This window comes from Hakea prostrata, chromosome 5 (assembly GCF_041222555.1).
Source record: "Hakea prostrata isolate BN-2017 chromosome 5, UWA_Hpros_2, whole genome shotgun sequence".
NCBI lineage: Eukaryota > Viridiplantae > Streptophyta > Magnoliopsida > Proteales > Proteaceae > Hakea > Hakea prostrata.
Window position 1 is genome coordinate 6,584,731 of NC_142604.1, and position 23,369 is coordinate 6,608,099.

The following is a 23,369-nucleotide window of genomic DNA, read 5'->3' on the forward strand; positions in this document are numbered from 1 at the left end:
AAAGCAATAAATATGTGATTGTTAACATAGATGGAAAGATTAACTACACTAGTATGGAATGTGTCCAAGTACAAAGGAAAGTTCACATTCCTGCTTCACGGTTTATAATTCTAATCCATCCACAAGACTTGGTCTAAGTATGAAAAGATATGAACAAAACCATAGTGCATGCTGGTACTTCACTGTTGATAATCTTCCATCCACAGTATCTGGATGACTATGCATTAACTATGAACAAGGTAGGTAAGTGCAAACTAGTGCATTAACCATCCTATCATTGCCAATTAAGGAAGCTGTTTTAAGCATTTTTAAGTTTATCCAACTACATTGCTCTCTGTGATTGGAAGTTTTCCGTACTCACCTGGAAGTTGAGAATTTTATACACAAGCAAGCGTAGTACCTGGACCATTGATAAGACTCCTTTTATCATAAACAAATATGTTATAAGAGAATTAAGAACACAAGAAGAGGCAAGAAATGGAGGCGAATGTTTATAAGAGATAATTAAGAATACAAGTAGAGTAAGATATCTGCAACTATGAAGAAACCGAAGCAAAAGAACAAATTTATTATCCTTCTCAAGTACTATACAGACTGTACTTTGAAGCATAGATGTGCCAAAGAAAACAGTGCAGAAGTCTATTGTTCCATCAAGAAAACCAGGGGAATTGAAAGATAAGAAACAAATTAGCCAAAAATATTCCAGAATTCCAGTTACAGGTACAGGTACAGTTTCTCTCTCCTAGTTGCAATGCATATATACATTGGCTTATGGAAGCCTGGTTTAACCAATATGTACACCATCTGCGTCGTTCATATTGAATTCAAGATCCCCTGATTCTCGAAAAGCTTCTTGCTGCAAACAAAGATAAATATTTCAAAAGCAGTCTTCAAACTAGGAAAAAGCCAAAAGAAGAGAGATAATCTTGATTTGTTTTTACCCGTTAATCCTAGAAGGTACATTTTCTCAGAGGACATGATGAGAACAGCCATGTCTTCTAGTAGAGATGAAGATTCCTGTAGAACAAAAGCAGAAAAAATCTATTAAGCCTCTTTGAAAGAGAATTACTATGTGAGAAAGATTCCCAGAATAAAAATGTAAAACAAAAAGAGTAAAAACAAAAACAAACCTTGATTTAATTGAGCAGATCATAGCCTGTCATTCAGGCATACAGTAGTCCATGATGATGAGATTTACTTCCATTTCCTGTAAAAACAATTACTGAAACATCAACCAACAGAAGCTCAACCAGAAGAAGAAGAAGGAGATCTGGATTTTCAGAAGCATTAGATTCATACCTGATTATGCTGTGAAGAAACAGATGGCTGGTCATCCTCATGAAAACCCAGAAATTGTCTAAAGTACTGAACCATATTATAAATTGTCCAAAGTACTCAAGCATCATATTGTAAATAGAAACATCTAACAAATCAAATCATGACCCATTTAATGCTTTATACTGCTACTTTACCTTTCAAGTAATTACACACTTTAGAAAAGGAAGAGTTAGTTCTAGAGAATGATCTGTAGTAACCTGCATACAGGAGTGTGCTGCTAATGAAGAAAGGCAACTGCTAGACAAAGTAGCAGAGCTGCTAGCAAGTTCAAGTAAAAGGAACAAAAAACTGGTATGCACCTTTTTCATTATGATCTGTTGGGGGTGGTAGTAGAAAATAATTGATCCAAATTTAAAGAAGCACCAAAACTAAATAGCAATTGTTCATTAAAAAAACATAACCATCTTGTAAATTGTCCCTAGGTGCTTGTGACCCGTCAAAAGATTCTTCACACAGCCAACTGTCCAACTGAAGCATTAAAGAAGATACCTGAAATCAATAAAATATCAACTCTTCAACCACCAAGAATATGTTTGCTAGACATGTTTTGCTTTTTAAGACATGAGAAGGAATATTAACTCTTCAACCACCAAGAATAATGCTAATGCAATCCCCCTTAAGCTTAGCTGATATTGTTCTTTCAAAATAGATATAGATTCCATGGTAAACCCATACTAATTCAACCATATTACCTTATCCTAGTTGAACTGTTGTATAAATCCTACTTTAATAATCAAGAATAATACTCAACATTCCCCTAAGAACCAAGTTTTGTCCTAACTAATAAATCCAGTTCTAAGACTATTTTGTTTACTTTAGCAACTAAAGCAAACAACATTACATAGCGTCTGAGGGAGGTTAGAGGTGCAGTGTTTAGATAAAAATGTAAACGCATCAATCTAATTTTTTTTTTTTTTTTGGGTAAGATCCTCAGCCACAGTTACTAAACTCTATTGTTTTATAAACCAGGAATAAATTGACTCATTGTATATACATTGATGTCATCTTCTTTGCACTTTGTAGTTCATTCTACTCTTACATTCCAAATTGGGTCCCTCTAAAATGAGATGTGATAAAATCCTTGCTGGAATCAAAATCATCTGTCAAGTGGGAGTTTTAATTATAATTGGATTGCTAGTTTGAACTCCACATCAGTTTCCTAAGTTGAGTTCTAGTGTCTTTTTTTTAAGAGGCTATAAATAAGCCTTCATTCTCTGTAATCAGCAAGTTGAATTGAATAATAAAATTGTGATCGAGAGTTTGGAGGAAGAGAAGTCAGAAAACCTACAACAGCTTTAAAGTGTGTGAATTCTGCAGTTTTCTTCAAATTCCAGCAAGATTTCATCAACTCCAGCAGCTCCCTTCCATTCCCAAGCAAGTACAACCTACCCCAGCCCTTCCCTCCTCCTTCCCTACCACCCAAGAGCTCCCCCCCATTTCTTCTCTGCGGCAGCAGCAAAGCTCCTCCCCTCTAAACTCTTAAATCGCCAACCCCAATCTCCCCCCACCCCCATTTGGATCACACCCTCCCCTATACCCTATCCCTACCCTTAGCCTCACCATTAAGCCTTCGTCCCTTAGGTTTTGAAAATTGCCGCACTTTATCTTCAACCTCTAAAAACCCTAAACCCTAGTGTTTCTAAAATTCCTATAACTCCCAAACCCTACAAACCTTCAAAACCTTATAACCCTAGAATTCAAACCTTAAAACATAAAATCCAGTTCTGAAATCACAATTACAGCAAGGTTTCAAGCTTCAAAACTTAGAAACCTTCAACCCTAAGCCTGGCCAAATTCTACTAGACCCTAACCCAACCTACACCAGCCCTATACATTTCCAAAACCCACACACCAAAGGCACTTACAACCTTAGAAGACTGCTGGCTCTCAACAGAGAGATCCTGGAGTGAACTTGACTTCAGGGCAATACTCACACAACAAAACCCTAGAATTTGGTTCACACCACTCCCTCATACTCAAAGGCACAAGAAAAGGGAACATTTTTATATGTACCTTTGTTAATGCCTCTCAAAACATGACTTGCCTAGTTTCATATGAAAAATCCTTACATGGCATAGGAAGCTTGGTCATGCCAACACCAAGTTGTCGAAAAATATAGCTTCTAAATCACTTGTGAGAGACTTGCCAACACACACATTTGACAAAAATCACTTTTGTGATGAATATCAAAAGGGCAAGCAAAGTACAATTCCTTACAAGGTGAAGAACACAATCACCAACCCCGGCGTAGAACACAGTCACCAACCCCGGCGTAGAATTTGTTGTAGCTTAACACCCCATTACCCAAGTTATATAGAAAAGAAATATACTTATGGTGACAGATCCAAACCCAATTGACCACATCAAGCAATCTGAAAAAAATAAAAGCAGAAAAAAAAAGACGCAACCATCGCAAAAGTGTGAACCCATTTTTGTAGCAAAAACAGACCTTAATGAGACAGCTGACGAAATTCTTTTTCAGAACTTACCAATTCAACTATAGGTAGGAAAGAATAGAAGCAGATAAAAGGAAAAATAAAGTTTTACATCAAATCAAACCTCGTAATTTGAGGGTCCTCCGAAAACTCTGTTCGGATGGATGACTGTCCAGAACCCATAACTCGTCTCTAAGCTTCCAAAACCCTAATATGCCCAATTCCATAACAAAGAACCCAAATTTTAAGCTCTTATCACTGAACAGTTGGAAGAAGAATAAACTCACCATACATTTGACAAAAGCTATAGAAAGCAAACCAAGATTCATTCTCAAACATGAGATGAGCCTATCTGATATGCCAAATTGATTCTCTTATCCAACTGAAAATTAAAATACCTTCAATGAAGCTGGTTCAGAGACCAAAGGGCACTTCTTTTCCCCGCGAGTTGGAAGAACACTACCTTCGATTGGTGAATTGGTAAGTGAACTTTTAAGTGTATCAACAGATTGCAGTGCTGCAAATGTGACAAATTAATCGGCGATTGCTAAACGCGTTGCGACTCGCGAGCTATAACTTGAGGTTACCCAAGAAATTGAAAGAGAGAGAGATCGAGCTAGCCTTGCTTGTTTTAGTTTTCCTCTACTCTGTTGTTACTCGTTGTTTCTTTCGTTTTTGGTTTTCCTGCACGAAGAGAGCGAGGAGTGAGACGGTCGAACACCTTTTAAATCGAGTAGCAGAAGCTCAACCAAAGCTTCACCAAAACAGAGGCAAACACGACGCCATTTTGCAGAAATGGGAAGAAGAAAGCTATGAATGGAAGCCAAATCGATGGATCTCAACGGAACGGAAGAGAACCTCTGCGAGAGCGGAACCCTAGAGATACAGAAAAGCACGATAATAGTGATTCTATTTGAGTCTCCCATATTTATACCATGGTTCGATTTGGGTGATTTTATTTGGAAACCACTTCTTGAGGTGGTTTCCAATGAAATCGGGTTTTTATAGTAAAAAGCAGGTTCCAATAAAATCATGGAAAAACCCTGATTCCGAGTCAAGTATGAACCAAATGGATTTTTTAATTGGAATCATGATTCCTGGAACCTGATTCCAGGGAAACGCGGAACCAAACACGGCCTTAGCTCTTCTTTTTCTCCGTCATTTTCTTCTTCAGATTTACTGATTTCATTCTAGACTCTATCATTTTGGTCCGACCTACTGGATCATGGCAGATGGAACGGGGTTCAGATAGCTAGAAGAGGCTATCAAGGTTCTTGGAGTTGCTTCTACAGAACACAGAGAAAGGTTGGATGAGTTGCAAAGTTCGATCGTTGATCAGAAAGATACTTTGACGGCTGTTGTATCCAAGTTAACAGTGTTGGACGGTTGCTTGGATCAGTCATTGCGCATCAGTTCGCCGGTACTGCGGGAAGCAATACCTAGTTCCTCTACAATGGCGTTCACTTCCGCATCTATTCAAACTCGAATTGTTAAATTGGATTTTCCACGATTCGTTGGATATGATCCATTAGGTTGGATCTTTAAAGCAAAGAAATTCTTTGAGTTTCACGGGAAGCTGGAGGAACAGAGGATGATGATAATTGATAACATCGTTTCATATGGATGGACAAGCATTATCATGGTACCAGTGGATGTATAGATCCAAGCAACTCACCTCATGGGAAGATCCACAAGCTTTCCTCTCAAAGCTTACGCAAACCAAACCACTATAGTCATTGCATATTAGAGTAAATTTGAATCGTTGGCTATCCGAACGACGGACCTTCCACCGAATTTTTTGGTTAGTTGTCTTGTCTCAGGACTACGACCAGATATAAGAAATGATGTCATGGCTTTTAGACCACCAAGATCGGCACACGCGGTGGAGTTGGCACGACTTCACGAAGCAAAATTTATTGATCAGAATAAACCTTTTATTCGTGCAATACCAATTTCAACACAATCGCCTCTCTTGCCTACCCCTCCAGCATTGTTGTCGAACAAAAAGCTTGCACTGCTAGGACCACCGCCAAATTCGTTGCCGATTAAGAAACTTTCCCCGGTTGAGATGTAGCAGAGGCGTGAAAAAGGACAATGTTTCAATTGCGACAAACGATTTGTTCCTGGCCATTGCTGTAAATCTAGACATTTGCTCTTGGGTGAGTATGATCAGGATTCAAGACGGGAAGAGGAACAAACTGATGCAGAACAGGGTGAATCAATGAATGAGATGGCTAAAGAAGGATTCACTACGGAGTTGTTGTATCATTCAATGGCTGGTATAACCACTCCTTCTACATTGCGATTTATGAATTATTGCCAGACGTCCTATGCAGGTATTGATTGATAATGGTAGTACACATAATTTCATTCAGTCTAACGTTGTGAAACAGTTGAACTTGGCCGTCGAAGCAGCACCAAATATTACTGTGTTAGTAGGAGATGGTAATAAACTTTGGTGTGAAGGTAAAATACCAAAGATACCTCTTTCAATTCAAGATTATTCCATTGTGGTTAGTGCTTATGTTCTGCCTTTGACTGGAGCTGATTTGATACTTGGGGTTCAGTGGTTGGCCAATATAGAACCAGTCCTTTTGGACCATCGTACACCTTCACTAGAGTTCCAAGATGGGGCCCACAAAATTTGTTTAAAGGGGGAGTCACACCCTGCCCCAACTCAATTACAACTCCATGGGCTTAAGAAACTTGTTGAGGCCCATTTGCATTCAACATTATTTTTACTTGAGTTGGACCAAACATAATCTGAAATTCAAGTGGATATGGGCCCTGACTTAAAAGAACTATTAAATGAATTTGTTATGGTGTTTGATGAACCCAAAGGGTTACCTCCTCACCGAGACCAGGATCATCAGATACATCTTAAGGAGGGCAGTGAACCAGTGAATGTCCGTCTTTACCGATACCCTTATTTTTAAAAGAATGAGTTGGAACGACAAGTAGCTGATATGTTGGCATTAGGAATAATCAGGCCCAACACTAGCCCATTTTCCTCTCCAGTTTTATTTGTTAAAAAAAAGGATGGAACTTGGCGTTTTTGTGTGGATTATAGGGCATTGAATGCAATTACCATTAAAGACAGATTTCCCATACCTACAGTAGAGGAATTATTTGATGAGTTACATGGTGCCACATATTTTCTAAGTTGGATTTACGGTCCGGCTATCATCAAATTAGAGTGCGACTTGAAGATGTACCAAAAACGGCATTTCGTACTCATGAAGGGCATTTTGAATTCTTGGTTATGCCTTTCGGGTTAACCAATGCCCCTGCCACCTTTCAAGCAATGATGAACTCAGTTTTTAAGCCATATTTGCGCCAATTTGTCTTGATATTTTTTGATGATGTGCTCATATATAGCCTGAGATTTGCAAAACGACCCAAATGTGCTTTCGGTCAGCAACAGATTGATTACCTCGGCCATATCATTTCAGCCCATGGCTTGGCTGTAGATCCATCCAAGGTGCAAGTGGTACTTTCTTGGCCCATTCCAACTAGTATTAAAGAGGTGCGTGGTTTTTTGGGTCTAACAGGTTATTACAAGAGATTTGTTAAAGGTTATGCTAAATTGGCTGCTTCACTCACTGACTTACTTAAGCATGGAACCTTTCATTGGACTTCTGAAGCACAAAACAGTCCTTTGAGAATTTACAAAAGGTGTTAACTCAAGCTCCAATTTTAGCATTGCCCAACTTTGACTTACCGTTTACTCTTGAGACCGATGGTTTGGGTCGTGGAATCGGTGCTAAGTTAGCTCAATCTGGCCATCTTGTGGCTTTCTTCAGCAAGAAGATGTCCTCCAGATTACATGCCGCTTCTGCTTATGCTCGTGAAATGTATGCCATTACTCAATCAGTGGCTAAGTGGCGACAATACTTGTTAGGCAGGAAGTTTGTGATTTATACAGATCACAAAAGTTTAAGGGAGTTATCTCAATAGGTCATACAAACTCCTAAGCAATGTTACTGGTTAACCAAATTGTTGGGGTATGTGTTTGATATTGAATATAAACCTGGTAAAGAAAACTCTGCGGTAGATGCACTATCCAGAGTCCCTACAGCAATTATTCATGCCTTCACTGTCTCTGTTCCACAGTTGGATTTTTTGGATGAGCTACGTTATGAAATTTTGGCATCTATTGAGCTTCAGCAATTACAGGGTTGCATAGTCACTGAACCCGAAGAGTTGCCCCATTACCGCATACGTGATGCACTCATTTTTTTCCACAATCGATTGGTGTTGCCCAAAGACTCTAACCTGAAGTGTCGTTTCTTGCAAGAGTTTCATGCCACTCCACAGGGAGGTCACTCTGGATTTTTGCGCACCTATAAGAGAATTGCTGCTAATTTGTTTTGGAAAAGCATGAAAGCAGACATCAAAGCTTTTGTCTCTGGTTGTGAAGTTTGTCAACAGGTGAAAACGACAACTTCTCCACCTCTCGGCCTTCTTCAACCATTACCACTTCCAACAGTGGCATGGAAGATTTGTCTATGGATTTTATTACGGGACTACCTTCCTCTCATGGTAAGAACACAATAATGGTAGTGGTTGATCGTCTTACCAAATTTTCCCATTTCTGTGCTCTTCCGTCTTACTATACTAGTGCGAGAGTGGCTGATATCTTTACTACTGAGATCATTCGGCTCCATGGAATGCCTTGCTCGATTGTTTGCAATCACGACTCTGTGTTCCTCAGTCATTTTTGGAAAGAGATTTTTCGTTTACAAGGCACTAAGCTTTCGTACAGTTCTGCTTATCACCCTCAGTTTGATGGGCAAATTGAAGTGCTCAATAGGTGTTTGGAAGCCTATTTACGTATTTTGTCGTTGATGAACCTGACCATTGGTTCCGTTTTCTAAGATGGGCTGAATATTGGTATAATACCAGCTTCCATTCTGCTACGGGAACTACTCCATTTGAGGCGTTGTATGGCCGGCCTCCACCAATTTTGCAACGGTGATATCGTTCCTTGCTTAAAAGTAAAGGCCACTACCAGAGGCTCAATAGCACTTGAGCCCAAATTCAAAATATAAGTTATTAGCCCATCCCCAAGCCCATGTTTTTCCATCCTAGGTTTAGAGGCAGTAGAGCCGTAGAGGCCAGTAAGGACTGATATCCAATCCATTTCTAACGAGGAAATGGACCTTGTGGATAAGTGATTTTGTCATCACATTAAAGGGTTGAGGTCTATTTACAAGTCACATCAATTTTTATAAAAAAATTAATCACAACTCTTTAATGTGACTTGTAAATGGACTTCAATTTCGATGTGATATTAAGACTAAGGGTGTTAATTACGTACCGAAACCATTTAACAGTACCAAATCGCGTTGTCTAAAACTGCATCATTCAAAATTCGGTACTCTACGTACCAAAACCATACCGAATTGGTACGGTACCAAATTAAGAGATATAAATGTAATTTTACAATTATAACACTTTCCACTCCTCTTCTTATATTTACTTGCTTTGTCTTTATCAGTATCAGATTATATCTATCGATTTTTTTTGGATAATTACTGTTGCCCCCCTGTAGTTTGATTTTATTATTAATAAAACCCTGTTCTTACCGAAATTACTGTTGCCCCCTTCCTTATAACGGTGTTAAGTTGCCGTTAAGTTTGAATATGTAATGTCTAATTTGCTTTTCATTAAAATTAAGAAATCAAAAGACGATGCTACCCCATTTATAAAACCAGATTAATTGTCAATTTTACCCTAAACTTCATTTATTTTGAATTAATGAAATGGGCAAAATCCAAATCCGATTTGGTTTCCCACCTTCACAAAACTTCATCTATTTTGAATTAAAGAAACGAGCAAAATCCAAATCCAATTTGGTTTCCCACCTTCACTAAACTTCATTTATTTTGAATTAAAGAAATGAACAAAATCCAAATCCAATTTGGTTTCCCACCCTCACTAAACTTCATTTATTTTGAAAATAATTTAGGTGATATTCAGTTTCCAATTTGAGTTGAATTCGATTTTCCTTTCTCTTCGGTTTCTATTTGAGTTTTATTCAATCATTCTTTCTTTATTTGGTGTTTTTTTTTTATAATAAAACGGATTATAGTTTTTTTTTTGTCCACAGTTAATTAAGGGTACTACTATAACTTGACAAAAGAGTAAATAAATAAAGAGATAAGTATAAGGGTATTTTGGGGTTTTGAGAAAATATAAAGATGCCACATCATTAGTTAACTAATGGAACTTAACGGTAGGGGGGCAATAGTAATTATAGACAAAGTTGAAGGTTGTATTAGTAATTAAGAAAAGTACAGGGGATACATTAGTAATAAAATCAAAGTACAGGGGACCAATAGTAATTATCCCTTTTTTTTTTGTACAAAGGGCTTTATTAAGCCAGGGATGGGATATTAATATGCCTCACCAATACTAAGAGGTGTTGGTTTCACCACTAGAACAACTCTGCATTGGTGTTTGATCGCAATTTCATTACGATCTTAATGAATTAATAACAAAAGTGGCTTAGGTTTATTTGTACCAAAATTGTATTGCACTAAATGCTGTGTTTAAATTGTTTTCTTACACCGAGTTAATATCGAAACAGTACCGAATCGTTTTTGTAGTACCGAAACGTAATCGAAACGTACCATACATACCATGTAAATTCTATATGGTACGATTCTGATTTTCGGTATTCAAAGTTGGTACCAAGTACACCTTTAATTAGGACACGTGTTATAGAAATGGCCAGGATAAGATTCCGGTAAGGAATTCTAATTTCATTTTTTTCTCCTTTTCGTAACGGTTTCTAAATTATAATCCCGGAGATTTCGCAGATCAAATTCAAAAGTGAGTAGGACTGTGAGAATTTACCGACTAGGTCTCCCGCCTGGAAAAGGTCTGCGCGCTAGGATTCCAGTAGAATAAATTGAGGGTTTTAGCGATCGGATTTCCAAAATGGAAAATTGGGGGAGTTGAGTAGGGTTAGGTTTTCTTCCGGAAACGGCTTTTGCTTGTTCAGGTCGTGAGCAGTTCCAAAAATCGATTCGCTCTGCAATCGAATCCGTAACCATTATTTTTCTAGTTTTCTTTTGGTATTGGATTTTGAAAGAGCTTCGAGTTTAAGAAATTCTGACGTTTTTGGATCTTTCGTCGAGGGATATGGATTCAGAAGATGATTTTTACGAGGATTCGGAGGAAGGAGAATATGATCTTCACGACGAAACGGAGGAAGCTGAACATGGCGAATGGAATTATCTTGATTCTGCGGTCCAGACGTTGCAACCGAAGCAGGAGAGGTATAGTGTATTGAGCGAGGCTGATATACGTCGACGCATAGATGAAGATATTGGGACGGTATCTACTGTGCTTTCAATTTCAAGAACTTGGTCTAATATTCTTATGCACCATTATAATTGGAGTATCAGTGAAGTTAACGATGCTTGGTTCACCGACATGGAGAAAGTTTGTGAAAAAGTTGGGTTGCTAGAGAAACCAATAGTTGAATATTCAGATACAGTTAAAGAAGCTAGTTGTGGGATCTGTTTTGATGCTTATTCTCTTAATGATATGGCAGCCGCTTGTTGTGGCCATCTCTTCTGTGTTTCGTGTTGGACAGGTTATATTAGCACAGCTATTAGCGATGGACAGGGATGTTTGATGCTGCGTTGTCCTGATCCACCCTGTCATGCTGCCATTGATCAAGATTTTATGGATCGATTTTCTTCTAATGAAGAAAAGGTGAAGTTTTCTGGTTACCTTGTTAGATCTTATGTTGAGAAAAATAGGAACATCAAATGGTGTCCTTCTCCAGGCTGTGAATATGCTGTAAAGTGTGAGTTTGATGTTAGTGGGAACCATGATGTTACTTGTGATTGCTCATGTAGCTTCTGCTGGAACTGTGCTGAGGATGCTCACCGACCAGTGGATTGTGAGACTGTAAATAAGTGGATGGAGAAGCATAGTTCTGAAGCTGAAAATACAACTTGGATTTTAGCTTATACGAAACCTTGTCCCAAGTGCAAAAAGCCAATTGAGAAGAATAAGGGGTGTATGCATATGCAATGTAGACCTCCTTGTAGTTTTCGGTTTTGCTGGTTATGCCTCAATAGTTTATCTGATCATAAATCGGCATGTAATACATTTGGTCCAGCAACAAGGAAGGATAATGAGGAGGAGCATACACGAAAGAAAGCTAAAAGATATTTGGAAAGATATAACCATTATTACGAACGATGGGCAAGCAATGAGGTTTCAAGGCAAAAGGCATTGGCAGATTTACGGCAAATGGAAACCACTAAGCTTGACAAATTGAGGGTTACACAGGGTGAATCCTCAGCCCAGGTGGAATTCATCAAGGAGGCATGGTTACAAATAGTTGAATGCAGGAGAGTACTGAAATGGACTTATGCATATGGATATTATCTACCTGATTATGAACATGGTAAGAGACAGTTATTTGAGTATTTGCAGGGTGAAGCGGAATCTGGGCTGGAAAGACTTCATTATTGTGCAGAGACAGAACTAAATGTTTATTTTGAGGCTGAAGAACAAAGTCCTGGCTTCAGAGACTTCCGTTTAAAGCTGGTTCAGTTTACTCAGGTGACAAAAAATTACTTTGAGAACTTGGTCCAAGCATTGGAAAATGGTCTCTCAGATGTTAATAGCATGAAGCACACCAGCTAGAAATGGGCGAAGAACTGGAAAGGAGACAATGATGGAGATGATGATTTCGTCTGGTGATCAAAACTCCTGGTGCTTTATTTTACATTTAAATCTGAATTTTGTTAAGATATATACATATATATTAGGGAAACTTCTTTTGATTTCTTAATTTATTGGAAGTGCCATTATTGTAGAGTTTCTCTTAGCTGAACCTATTTGACATGGTCTATCAGTGAGATTGATGTTTTAGTCATCCCTCTTGTATATGCTTTTTCTTTCTTACTGTTTTTATTTTTTGCAATAAGGTCAATACTTGGTCAAGAAAAAAAATTCAAATGCAACATTATTATTTTAGTAAACCCATTGATTCACAAGTGGAAGATAGAGCCTAGAGTCAACGTGTTGAACTTGGCTTGGGCAATGGATTGAAAGCTTAAAAAATTAGAAGTTAAAAAAGTAAATTTTAAAACACAAATGGAAAGAATGATTGTATTTCTTCTGTTGTGGATGAGAGGGTTAAAATGGAGCCAAAACCAACTATTTACAACAAAACAACCCGCCCCCAAAAAAACCCCCAAATAAACAAAAAAAAAAAAAAAGCCCCCCCCCCCCAAAAAAAAAAAAAAAAGGGCACAAAAACCCCCCCCTATCAAGAGTCTATATTCGACAAGGAAAGCACTCCCAAGGAAACGATTGACGCTTGAAGAGTGAAGAGAGTCCGCGTCAGCGAGTCCTAGTGCATTCAGCGACTAGCAAATTTGAAGCATGAAGAGTCCTTCCGTAAGGTTATTAGAATTAGATTTAGAGAGTCAAGAGTCATAATACATCTAGGTTAGAGTTACATTACGGTTAGGTTTCTTTTGAAGAGTCCTACCGAAGTAGGCTGATTTTGTTAATTAATTCGATAGGAATGTAATTGCTATAAATAGGGGGAGGATGAGTAGAAAGGATATAGAGAGAAGTTTATGTGAGAGCCATTGCTCTTGGGTAGCCGTAGGAATCACCTACTGCTGGTAGATTATATTGTTTCTTATTCAACTTTTATTCAAAGTCTCGTTTTCTTCTTGAGTTATTCCACCTTGTTAAGTAACCTCATTCGTACCTAACAAATTGGCATCGAGCCATCGATTCTAGGGGAATGGTCAAGAGTCGAATGGAGCAGAGGGTAGAGGAATTGGAAAGTATCGTGAAAGAGATTCAAGGTCAAGTGGGACTCCTAGCACAAAACATAGAGAAAGGAGAAAAGGCCAATGACGAGTTTAGAGATGAATTAAGGTTCATGTTATCGCAAGGAAAATCAGCAGAGATGCATACCTTAATGCGGAGGTGACTAGAACCGATGGAGTTCCAGACACGAAGCGACGATCGAACCGGAGAAACCGAGAGACTTCCTTCCTAGACATCTTGAGATGCCAATTTTCACGGGGAAGATCCGATGGGATGGATCGCACGAGCTGAAAGGTACTTGATCGACAAACCGCGATGAAGAGAAACCGAACGCAACCCTGTTTTGAAGGGCAGACTAGGATGGATACGCGAGAACGCGCAGCCATTGTCATCATGGAGAAACTTGAAAGAATCAATGATCTATCGATTTAACTCAAGACAACCTGAAGACTCCCAAGAAGCATTGATTAATCACAAGCAAAGTGGAACGTTTGCAGATATAGAGAAGGGTTTGAGAAATTAGCAGCAAGCCGGAGCGGTAGATGGAGAATGGTTGAAGGGGGTGTTTTCGCTGGTTTAAATGAAGAAGTAAGGGCTGAAGTTCGATTATTTGGGCTCACCAATTTGGGCCAAATAATGGACGGCCCAAGCCGTGGAGGACAAAATGGAGTGGGGAAAATAAGAAACCTCTTTTGGCAGCCCACCAATCAGCCCAAAATCTAACCTCACGTGTTATTAACTTCAGCCCACAACACCAATATTAAAGGAACCAATACGGTTCAGGGAACCGGAATGAACCAAAGCTTTAACGGTTCGGTCGGCCAAACCAAATAAGGAACCGCGCTTCCTCTTCACAACTCGACCGCAACTACAGCTGCGACGGGGAGCTCAGACGCTCACGTTGGTTATCCTGTGAAGAAATCAAAGATAAAATGGACAAAGGGGTATGTTTCGAGTGTGACGGCCCATACTCCAAAGGCCATCGATGCCCTCCGAAGCAACTAAGGTTGTTGTTACTCCACGACGATGATAGTCCGAGGTTGCAGCAGCGGAAGGAGTGATCAATGATGACGATATGGAGCCGGTGCTTGAGACGGAACTCTCGCATACCTCTTTGGTGGGGATCGATTCACCACACACACCGAAACTAACGGGACAAATAAATGGCTATGAAGTCATCATTCGACGATTGTGGAGCAACGCACAATTTTGTCGCTCAAGAGTTGGTGGAGCCGTTGGGATTGGAAATCCAGAAAACAAAATTTCAGGTTGCTTTGGGCGATGGGACGATTAGCAAAGGTACGGGGATTTGTCGACGCATTCCGATTCAGCTAGGCGGCGAGGTCTTTGTGCAAAATTTTTACCCTTTCAATTTGGGTAGCATTGATATAATCTTGGGCGTAGAATGGCTGCAGACACTAGGGGAAGTACGCAGAATTGGCGCTGAGAACCATGAGCTTGAGTGCGTGGACGACCCGTGAAACTAAATGGGGATCCAACCTTGTCGCGATTAGAAACAACATTGAAGAGTGTGCTACGGTCGGTTCAAGGTGGTGATGGATACCGGCTACAACCTCGAAGATCCCGTCGGAGACAATATAGAGGTACAAGAGAGTACAAGCAGTGTCACATTTATTAACCGACTTTGCTCAATTATTTGCTGAACCAACCGAATCGCCGCCAAGAAGGAAGCAAGACCACCGGATACGGTTAGCCGAGAGGAGTAACCCACCTAATATTCGACCCTATCGTTACCCACATTCTCAAAAGAACGAGGTCGAAAGATTGGTACAGAAATGTTAACAGCAGGATTGGTACGACCTAGTGTGAGTCCTTACTCCACCCAAGATCGTTGGTTCGAAAGAAGGATGGCGGATGGCGTTTCGCGTGGACTATCGTGCCTCGAATAAACTCACAGCTCCCGACAAGTTTCCCATTCCCGCAATTGACGAACCGTTGGATGAGCTAGGCGGAGCCACAAGATTTACCAAGCTTGATTTGAAAGCAGGATACCACCAAATTAGAATGACGGAAGGTGATGAAGAAAAGACGGCTTTTCGACACATAATGGGCATTACGAGTTCCCGGTGATGCCGTTTGGGCTCTCGAATGCTCCAGCCACATTTCAATCACTAATGCATGAGGTATTTCGAGAACACTGCGAAAATTTATTTTGGTGTTCTTTGACGATATTTTGGTGTATAGCAAGACCATGGAGGAACATGTGGCCCATTTGCGAACCACCTTTATACTTCTCACACAAGACCACCTTGTAGTCAACCGAAAAAATGCATGTTTGGGGTTGCTACACCTGGAGTATTTAGGACATATCATATCTAAAGACGGAGTCACGGCGGACCCACGGAAGATTAAGTGCATGGTGGAGTGGCCCCAACCTCGCCAATCTTAAAGCCTTGCGAGGGTTTTTAGGATTAACCGGTATTACCGCAGATTCGTCCGAAATTATGGTAAAATTGCCGCCCACTCACAAACTTATTGAAGAAAGATGCATTTCGGTGGGGTAACGAGGCAACGACGGCGTTTAATGCCCTCAAGACAGCCATGACAACCGCTCCAAAGATTGGTGACGCCGATTTCACGAAAGAGTTTTTGGTAGAGACCGATGCTTCGTGTTTTGGGCTGGGTGCGGTTTTGATGCAAGAGGGCCATCCCATTGCCTACTGGAGCCAAGTGTTGTCCCCTCGCGCACAAACCAAGTCTGCCATGAGAAAGAACTAATGGCAATAGTACTGCCATTCAAAAATGGCGTCATTACTTGATGGGGAGACATTTCAAAGTACGAACGGATCAGAAAAGTCTGAAATATTTGTCGGAACAGCGATTGTGGCTACCGATCAACAAAAGTGGGTCTTGAAACTTTTGGGATTTGATTTTGAGATATTGTATCGTCCGGTAGCGAAAACAAAGCCGCCGATGCCTCTCCAAGGTCGCAGGATGATAAGCGCTTATTCGATGACAACAAAGAACTTGGCAGAAAGTGAGGGACTAGATACAGCGGTACACGCCTCGGACCGCTACCGTAAGATCGTTCAAGCCTGCTGAAGGGATCCCAGACTACCCACTACCGCTTCAAAAGGGCACCTTACTCTATAAGAATCGGTTAGTCATCCCCGATGGGTCACCATTAATTCCCAAATTACTTTCGGAGTATCATTCTACCCCATTCGGTGGGCATTCGTGGGTTTTTGAGGACTTACGAGCGATTAGCAGCTGTGGTATACCGGGTAGGAATGAAGGCTGCTGTCCTCGAATTTGTGGCTAGTTGTGATGCTTGTCGCAGTAAATATCAAGCCATGAAACCCGCTGGACTCCTTCAACCACTACCAATTCCAGATCGCATTTGGGAAGACATTAGCATGGATTTTATTGGTGGGTTACCCAGACTAAGAGTGGAGATACCGTGCTTGTTGTAGTTGACCGGCTATCCAAGTACGCGCATTTCATCGCTCTTTCACACCCTTATTCCGCCAAGGATGTGGCTATCTCTGCTCAGCAAGGAGGTTATCCGCTTGCATGGGTTCCCTCGAACCATCGTCTCCGATCGAGATCGTGTCTTCCTTAGTAATTTTTGGATGGAGCTTTTAAATTAGCGGGTACCAACCTCAGTTCAGAGGCCTACCATCCTCAAACGGATGGTCAAACAGAGGTGGTAAATCGCAGCCTTGAAATTTACCTACGATGTTTTTGCGCCGCCAACCGAAGGACTCGGATTAATTGGTTACCGTGGGCCGAATATTGGTTCAATACGACGTTTCATTCAGCCACAAAATGACTCCCTTTCGGGTTGTGTATGGACGAGGCCCCCCTCTCTTCCGTGTTGGGAGGATGGTCGATCTAAAGTGGATGAGGTTGATGTGTTCCTCCGAAAGCGCAATCGGTGTTGGAGGATCTCAAAACAAATCTGCGGGTGGCCCAAGATAGGATGTGCAACCGCGGATTCAAAGCGTAGGGAAGTGCATTATCAAGTGGGGGATGAAGTTTTTCTTAAGCTACAACCTATCGCCAGAACTCGCCAAACGGCCCAACGAGAAACTCACCATCGCTACATGGGCCGTACCGGATCATGAGCGCTGGGACCAGCGATCGTCTACGTTACCCGATGATTCACGGATCCACCCGGTGTTTCACGTTTCACGCGAAGCGTGCATCGGGCAGCACATTAAGCCGCAGCCGCTCCAACTTGTTTGCAGGGAAATGGCGAGTTGCAGCCACACCCGAAGCCTTGCTCAACATTCGTCACCAAGGGTTGCTGGAGGTTTTGATTCAATGGAAAGGAGCGCTGGAAAATACTTGGGAATCTTATGCTGAAATACAGCCCCACTTCCAGATTTTCACCCGAGGACAAGGTGAAACTTTGGAGGGGAGTATTGATAAGCCCCCGATATCAAGAGTCTATATTCGACAAGGAAAGCACTCCCAAGGAAACGATTGACAGCTTTGAAGAGTGAAGAGAGTCCGCGTTTTCAGGAGTCCTAGTGCATCCAGGCGACTAGCAAATTTGAAGCATGAAGAGTCCTCGCGTAAGGTTATTAGAATTAGATTTAGAGAGTCAAGAGTCATAATACATCTAGGTTAGAGTTACATTACAGTTAGGTTTCTTTTGAAGAGTCCTACTCAAGTAGGCTGATTTTGTTAATTAATTCGATAGGAATGTAATTGCTATAAATAGGGGGAGGATGAGTAGAAAGGATATAGAGAGAAGTTTATGTGAGAGCCATTGTCTTGGGTAGCCGTAGGAATCACCTACTGCTGGTAGATTATATTGTTTCTTATTCAACTTTTATTCAAAGTCTCGTTTTTCTTCTTGAGTTATTCCACCTTGTTAAGTAACCTCATTCGGACCTAAAAAAACCTATTAAAAATTAAAGGAAAAAAAGGTTAGCAAAAAAAATTTTAAAAATTAAAAAAAAAAAAGGGCCTTTGGGGGAATTTTAAAAAAAAAAACTTTACAACACCTTTATAAAAAATAATTATAATAATATTTGTGGTGGGGGGGGGGGGGGAAGAGGGGTTATTTTTTTGGGTAGGAGAAGATGGAGTGGAGGGATAATTTTGTTTTGTTTGTGGGGTGGCGGCCCCCCCCCCCCTTTCTCCCCCCCTCTCTTCTCTTGTTTTGTGGGGTGTGTGTTGTTTTTTTTTGTGGTGCCCTCTCCCCCCCCTTTTTTTTTTTTTTTTTTTTTTTTTTTTTTGGTGGGTGGGGGTTGGGGGGGGGTGGGGGGGGGGGGGTTTTGTTGGGTGTGGGGGGGGCTGGAGAAGATTATGTACTTCTGCCTTGAAAGTGAATGTTTCATCAAATGCACACAATGAAGTTGGCTCTGGGATGTGCTGTGGTCTTATTATGTCCTCAAATTCCTTTGGTCTGATATTACATTTTTGTGGACATTTTCACAATTTTGAATGTTTCATCAAATGCACACAATGAAGCTGGCTCTGGGATGTGCTGTGGTCTTATTATGTCCTCAAATTCCTTTGGTCTGATATTACATTTTTGTGGACATTTTCACAATTTTGATATAGAGACGTATTGTGATATCTCATTTGAAACTATGCTTACATTTTCAATTTCCTTTGGTCTGATATTATGTTGTTGTGGTCCTTATAATTTTGATGTAGAGATGTGTTGTGATATCTCATTTGCAACTATGATTAGATTTCCTGTTATGTAATCATTGAGTAGTGGCTTTCTTTCTGTTCATTTACCATGCCTTCAGAATTCTAATGAACATTTAAATTCTTCTGTTCTTTCCTATTTTCAAAAGAACAGATAAACCTTATTTTGTTCAATCCATTGCTAAATCAGACATATAACGTTTCACTAGCACTTAACTGAGATATTCATGGATGAAGCCAACAATTGGATGGACCTACTAATGTGATAATCTCACTAGATGCCTGTCATGACCATATTATGAAAATATGGAAGCCCAGCTCGTTTTCGGCAGCTACTATTGGATACAGGGTGGTCCTCTGATGGCCACAACATCTGAGAAAAATGAAATTTCTCATGAAATCCTAATGCAGTTGCTTTAAGCTAGTTGGATAAATGTCATAGAAAAGCTTAAGCTGGGGAGAATTAAGGGTAGTTGATTTTCCTCTGTTATAGGACCATTGAAGGGCTTGATGCATTAATAACAGATTTCTTATACACGTGCACACCCACACACACACATATAATCACCCAGGGTGAGGACAGAATCTCTTCATCTGTGGTGATTTTATATGATGAGTGGACTCTTGGAACAGTAGGTTTCGTCATTATCTCCTGCCTCCTACTAATGAAGGTCGAAAATATGCTTCCTAGGTTTAATTGAAGGTTAGAACTTGTGGCTGAAAATATGGGGATCTTTAATGCAATCACATCGGCTGCCCTAAGGCAATCCAAAATTCTCACTATTTCTGAAACTTAATGATCTCTAACCTATACTCTACTCAGCCCAATTCTTGTCTATTTGATATCATCCATTATTTCCCATTAATGTGTGTCAAGTCTTCTTGATAGTTTTACTTGTTTCTTGGCGTTGAAGCTCATTGATTGCAGAATTCAGTTGGTATTCTTCATACTATGACATTTTTCTTCCATTCTGCCCCTAGCCGTACAGAATATGTAACTGTTCCTTAATTCAGCTTCGATTTCCTGTTTGGAAGTTTTGGATGTGTTTTCCCATCCCTCGTAGATTCAGTATTTGGGTTTGTTTTTCACCAAATGACTATAAATACTTACTTTTGTTTTGTCCAACAAAATTGAGTCATTATATGTTCCATAATTGGCTGGATTTCTCTTTTCATTTCCTGACTCAAATTGTAGCAGTAATCATACATCCTGTACTAGTGGGAGTCTTGTCTGCTGGGTTACTGGTTAGCTCCTTGCTTTTAATGCTTCTGGGCCCAACTCCTGATTAGGCTTTGGGATCCATTCATTTCTTCGGTGGTTGCATGACCCATTCATATCAACTTGCATAACATGTATTCAACCTCAAGATAGTTATCTGATTTATTAGAGTTATTTTTTACTTAATCTGTAGTAAGTCTTGAAACTTGAATTGTAATCTCCTGCTATAGTTCCCATCTAGGAGTGCTTGTGTTTTGGTGATCATAAATACCTATAGAGCCCTTTTATATCGTAAACCTTTCTCGTCTCATTAGCATGTTTTAATTCTTGTGTCGTTTTTCTTTATAATTTGCAAGTTTGATAGTGATGGATATTTTACTGAATTTGGCAATTCAAACTGGATGAAATTGTGTTGGGAAAACTGTTGGCATGGATGAAATGGCATATCTGGTTAGAACGGAATGCATTTTCCCTTCTTAGTCTTAACATAACATATATCATGACATTCTTATGCTTTGGTCCTCAGCTTTGGTCAACATCATTGGTTGAGCATGCAATATGGTGTAAATGTATTATCTGCCTAGATATCTTTCTATATTTCCATAATAGTTTTGTTCAGGTTTTTGAGTTACCGATGAGGAGGCTCCCCCATCGATTACGTCTAGTGTACTGTAGTTTATGTTCTCCATCTTACCTTGATGTATTCCTATAAATACTGTGTACTGTATCTCATATTACATACGAAATACTACATCGCACAGTTACATTATTAGATAGATGGTGATTGTTGTTCCTAGTTTTGAACTAGATTGGAAACTCATCACTTAACAGAGCAATCTCATTTATATTTGAGTTCAAAACTTATGAAACAGAAAATTATTGAAACAGCATATACAGGTATCCTTCTGCAACACTTTGGTCTTATCGATACCAAAATTGATTAGACCTTCAGCAGCAGCAAGTGCACTATGCTCGTATAAATATATAACATTGGACAACTGCAACTGAACAAAACACAAAAATAAAAACTAATAACATAACTGCTAGAAAATTCAAGGAAGCAAAAAAGTGGAACAACAAATGGAAAATAAATAAAAACTATAGTTTCAAACCCTTCAAAGGAACAAGAGAGTGGGGTCCTCCTCCCATACATTTTTCACAATTTGAAGTACAATCTAATTGTACCATCTAAGTACAATTTTGGTAACAGTAAGCTTTTTGTATCCTTCCATAGAAGCTGAAAACAACTTAAGTTGGGACTATAGGTTGGGGGGCAGACTTGCATGCTGCGAATTAAATGCTCAGCGAGATTTCGATCTCGACCGTCGACAGCACAGTAAATGCGCAGCACTGAAGTTGAACCCCTAGGTTGGTAGTACATTCTCTAACATGGCCTATTTCACACAATATGTGGTGCTGAAAACACATAATTAAAATATAACAGGTAAAACTGGCTCCTGATCCTCTGATCTCTCCCATTCCTAAATTTGAAATCCTAATCACATCCACCTTGGCTTTGGCAATGATCTTGTGACCCTTTGTAAAGCCAGTCACTCCTCTGTCTCCTCAACTATGTTTTCCCTCCACCTTTTTGAGTCCCTCTCCAGGCACATCAGTTTTGGTCAAGAGAAGAAAATATCTTGATGTTTCCTCAAGTATATACTTCTTGTATGAAAGAATTGGCAACCTGTGCATTATTTTCATCTACCTAGTAGTTTGGGGACAATTTTGCACAGGACCTTGAATTTCATTGAAGTTGATATCAGCTCTTGAGGTAATGCTGTTTAGGACCTAACTCGCAAGAGTTAATATCAATTTAGGTTAATTATGATTAAGGTCTGGACATGTTATCTTTCCAGTTTTAAGTGAGTACTATTTTAGCTTAACATCCTCAAATTTCTCTGTGTGGCTCATTATTAGTTTAGTTTACAATCTCTATTCATAGGAAAGCATCATGAAAATGTAGTTGAAGATATTGTCCACCTCTCCTCTGGTTTTGTTTCTTGTTATTTTACTTTTAGTTCTAGGGAATGTTTTCATAGCTCATTCCTTAGCCAGGAGGGCAGTCACCTCAGCAGGGAGGATTGACTGGCCACATTCCACTCCTTGGCTCTCAGATATGTGTATTTCTGAGGCCTTGTGTTGTTGTTCTTGCTCAGTTTCTGAATGAAGTTTAGATTACCAAAAAAAAAAAAAGAGGAAAGCATCATGAAAATGATTTGGGATTTTCAAAGTTCCCTGGGTTATTTTGTCCCATTAAAAAAAAACAGACCAGCATCAACAAGATTATAACCAGATGGCCTCAAGAGGCTAAACAACGGTTTATAAATGCTGTCAAATATTTGAAAAGAGATTGTTTTGGTTTCTGGAAAAAGGGTTTTCCATTGTCAAGATCAATACTGCTGCAATTGTACAAAAAAGTTTGATGAATTATTGCTTATGTAGGGAACTAAGTGCAAGGAGTTGTTGAGTAACCGTGTGTTTCAAACAGAATTCCGGTTCTAAGATGGATAATAATCCATTTGAAAAAGAGATGCACCAAACGACATTTTCAAAATTAGGAACACTGTCTTCACTTTTGTATTCAGATCTTCTAACACACTAAAAACGCTTAACCAAATGAAAGAGAAGTCAGAAGTGTTCAACAGGGATTCTTGGAATGACCTTATGGCCTGAAAGCTTACCACTTCAGTATCATAAAAGTGAACTTTTATTCCTTTTTGCTTCATTAACAAGTCAAACCAACAACCCAAAAGTCATATTGACAATCAAGAACTAGGGGTGTTAAGGGGTTGGTTCAGTGGTGATGCGTCCAAAATCTGCTCAGTCCTTAAATCATTGAAGAATGACCTGCAAAACAATCGTCAGACATGGCCCGACCGCGGGGGTCGGGAGTCCACCTCCGAAGGCTAAGTCAGTTGATGAAC

The 23,369-nt window shown here is 39.9% G+C and overlaps 1 long non-coding RNA gene and 1 pseudogene across 5 annotated transcripts; one reads left to right on the forward strand and one right to left on the reverse strand.

Annotated features, from left to right (window-relative positions):
• Positions 1-354: 354 nt before the first annotated feature.
• LOC149014709 (uncharacterized) lies at positions 355-4,673 on the reverse strand. Of its 5 annotated transcripts, XR_016173648.1 has the most exons (8): positions 4,172-4,673; positions 3,898-3,981; positions 1,638-1,827; positions 1,473-1,535; positions 1,300-1,357; positions 1,131-1,207; positions 942-1,017; positions 355-856 (listed from the first exon to the last, which is right to left on the reverse strand). It is a non-coding gene; the product is annotated as an uncharacterized LOC149014709 (long non-coding RNA). The 5 variants fall into 5 exon arrangements; XR_016173646.1 differs by having other exon boundaries at positions 356-856; positions 1,300-1,535; XR_016173647.1 differs by having other exon boundaries at positions 357-856; positions 1,473-1,827.
• A 5,930-nt stretch (positions 4,674-10,603) lies between these two features.
• Positions 10,604-12,921, forward strand: LOC149014710 (putative E3 ubiquitin-protein ligase ARI8 pseudogene; annotated as a pseudogene).
• The last annotated feature ends 10,448 nt before the right edge of the window (positions 12,922-23,369 follow it).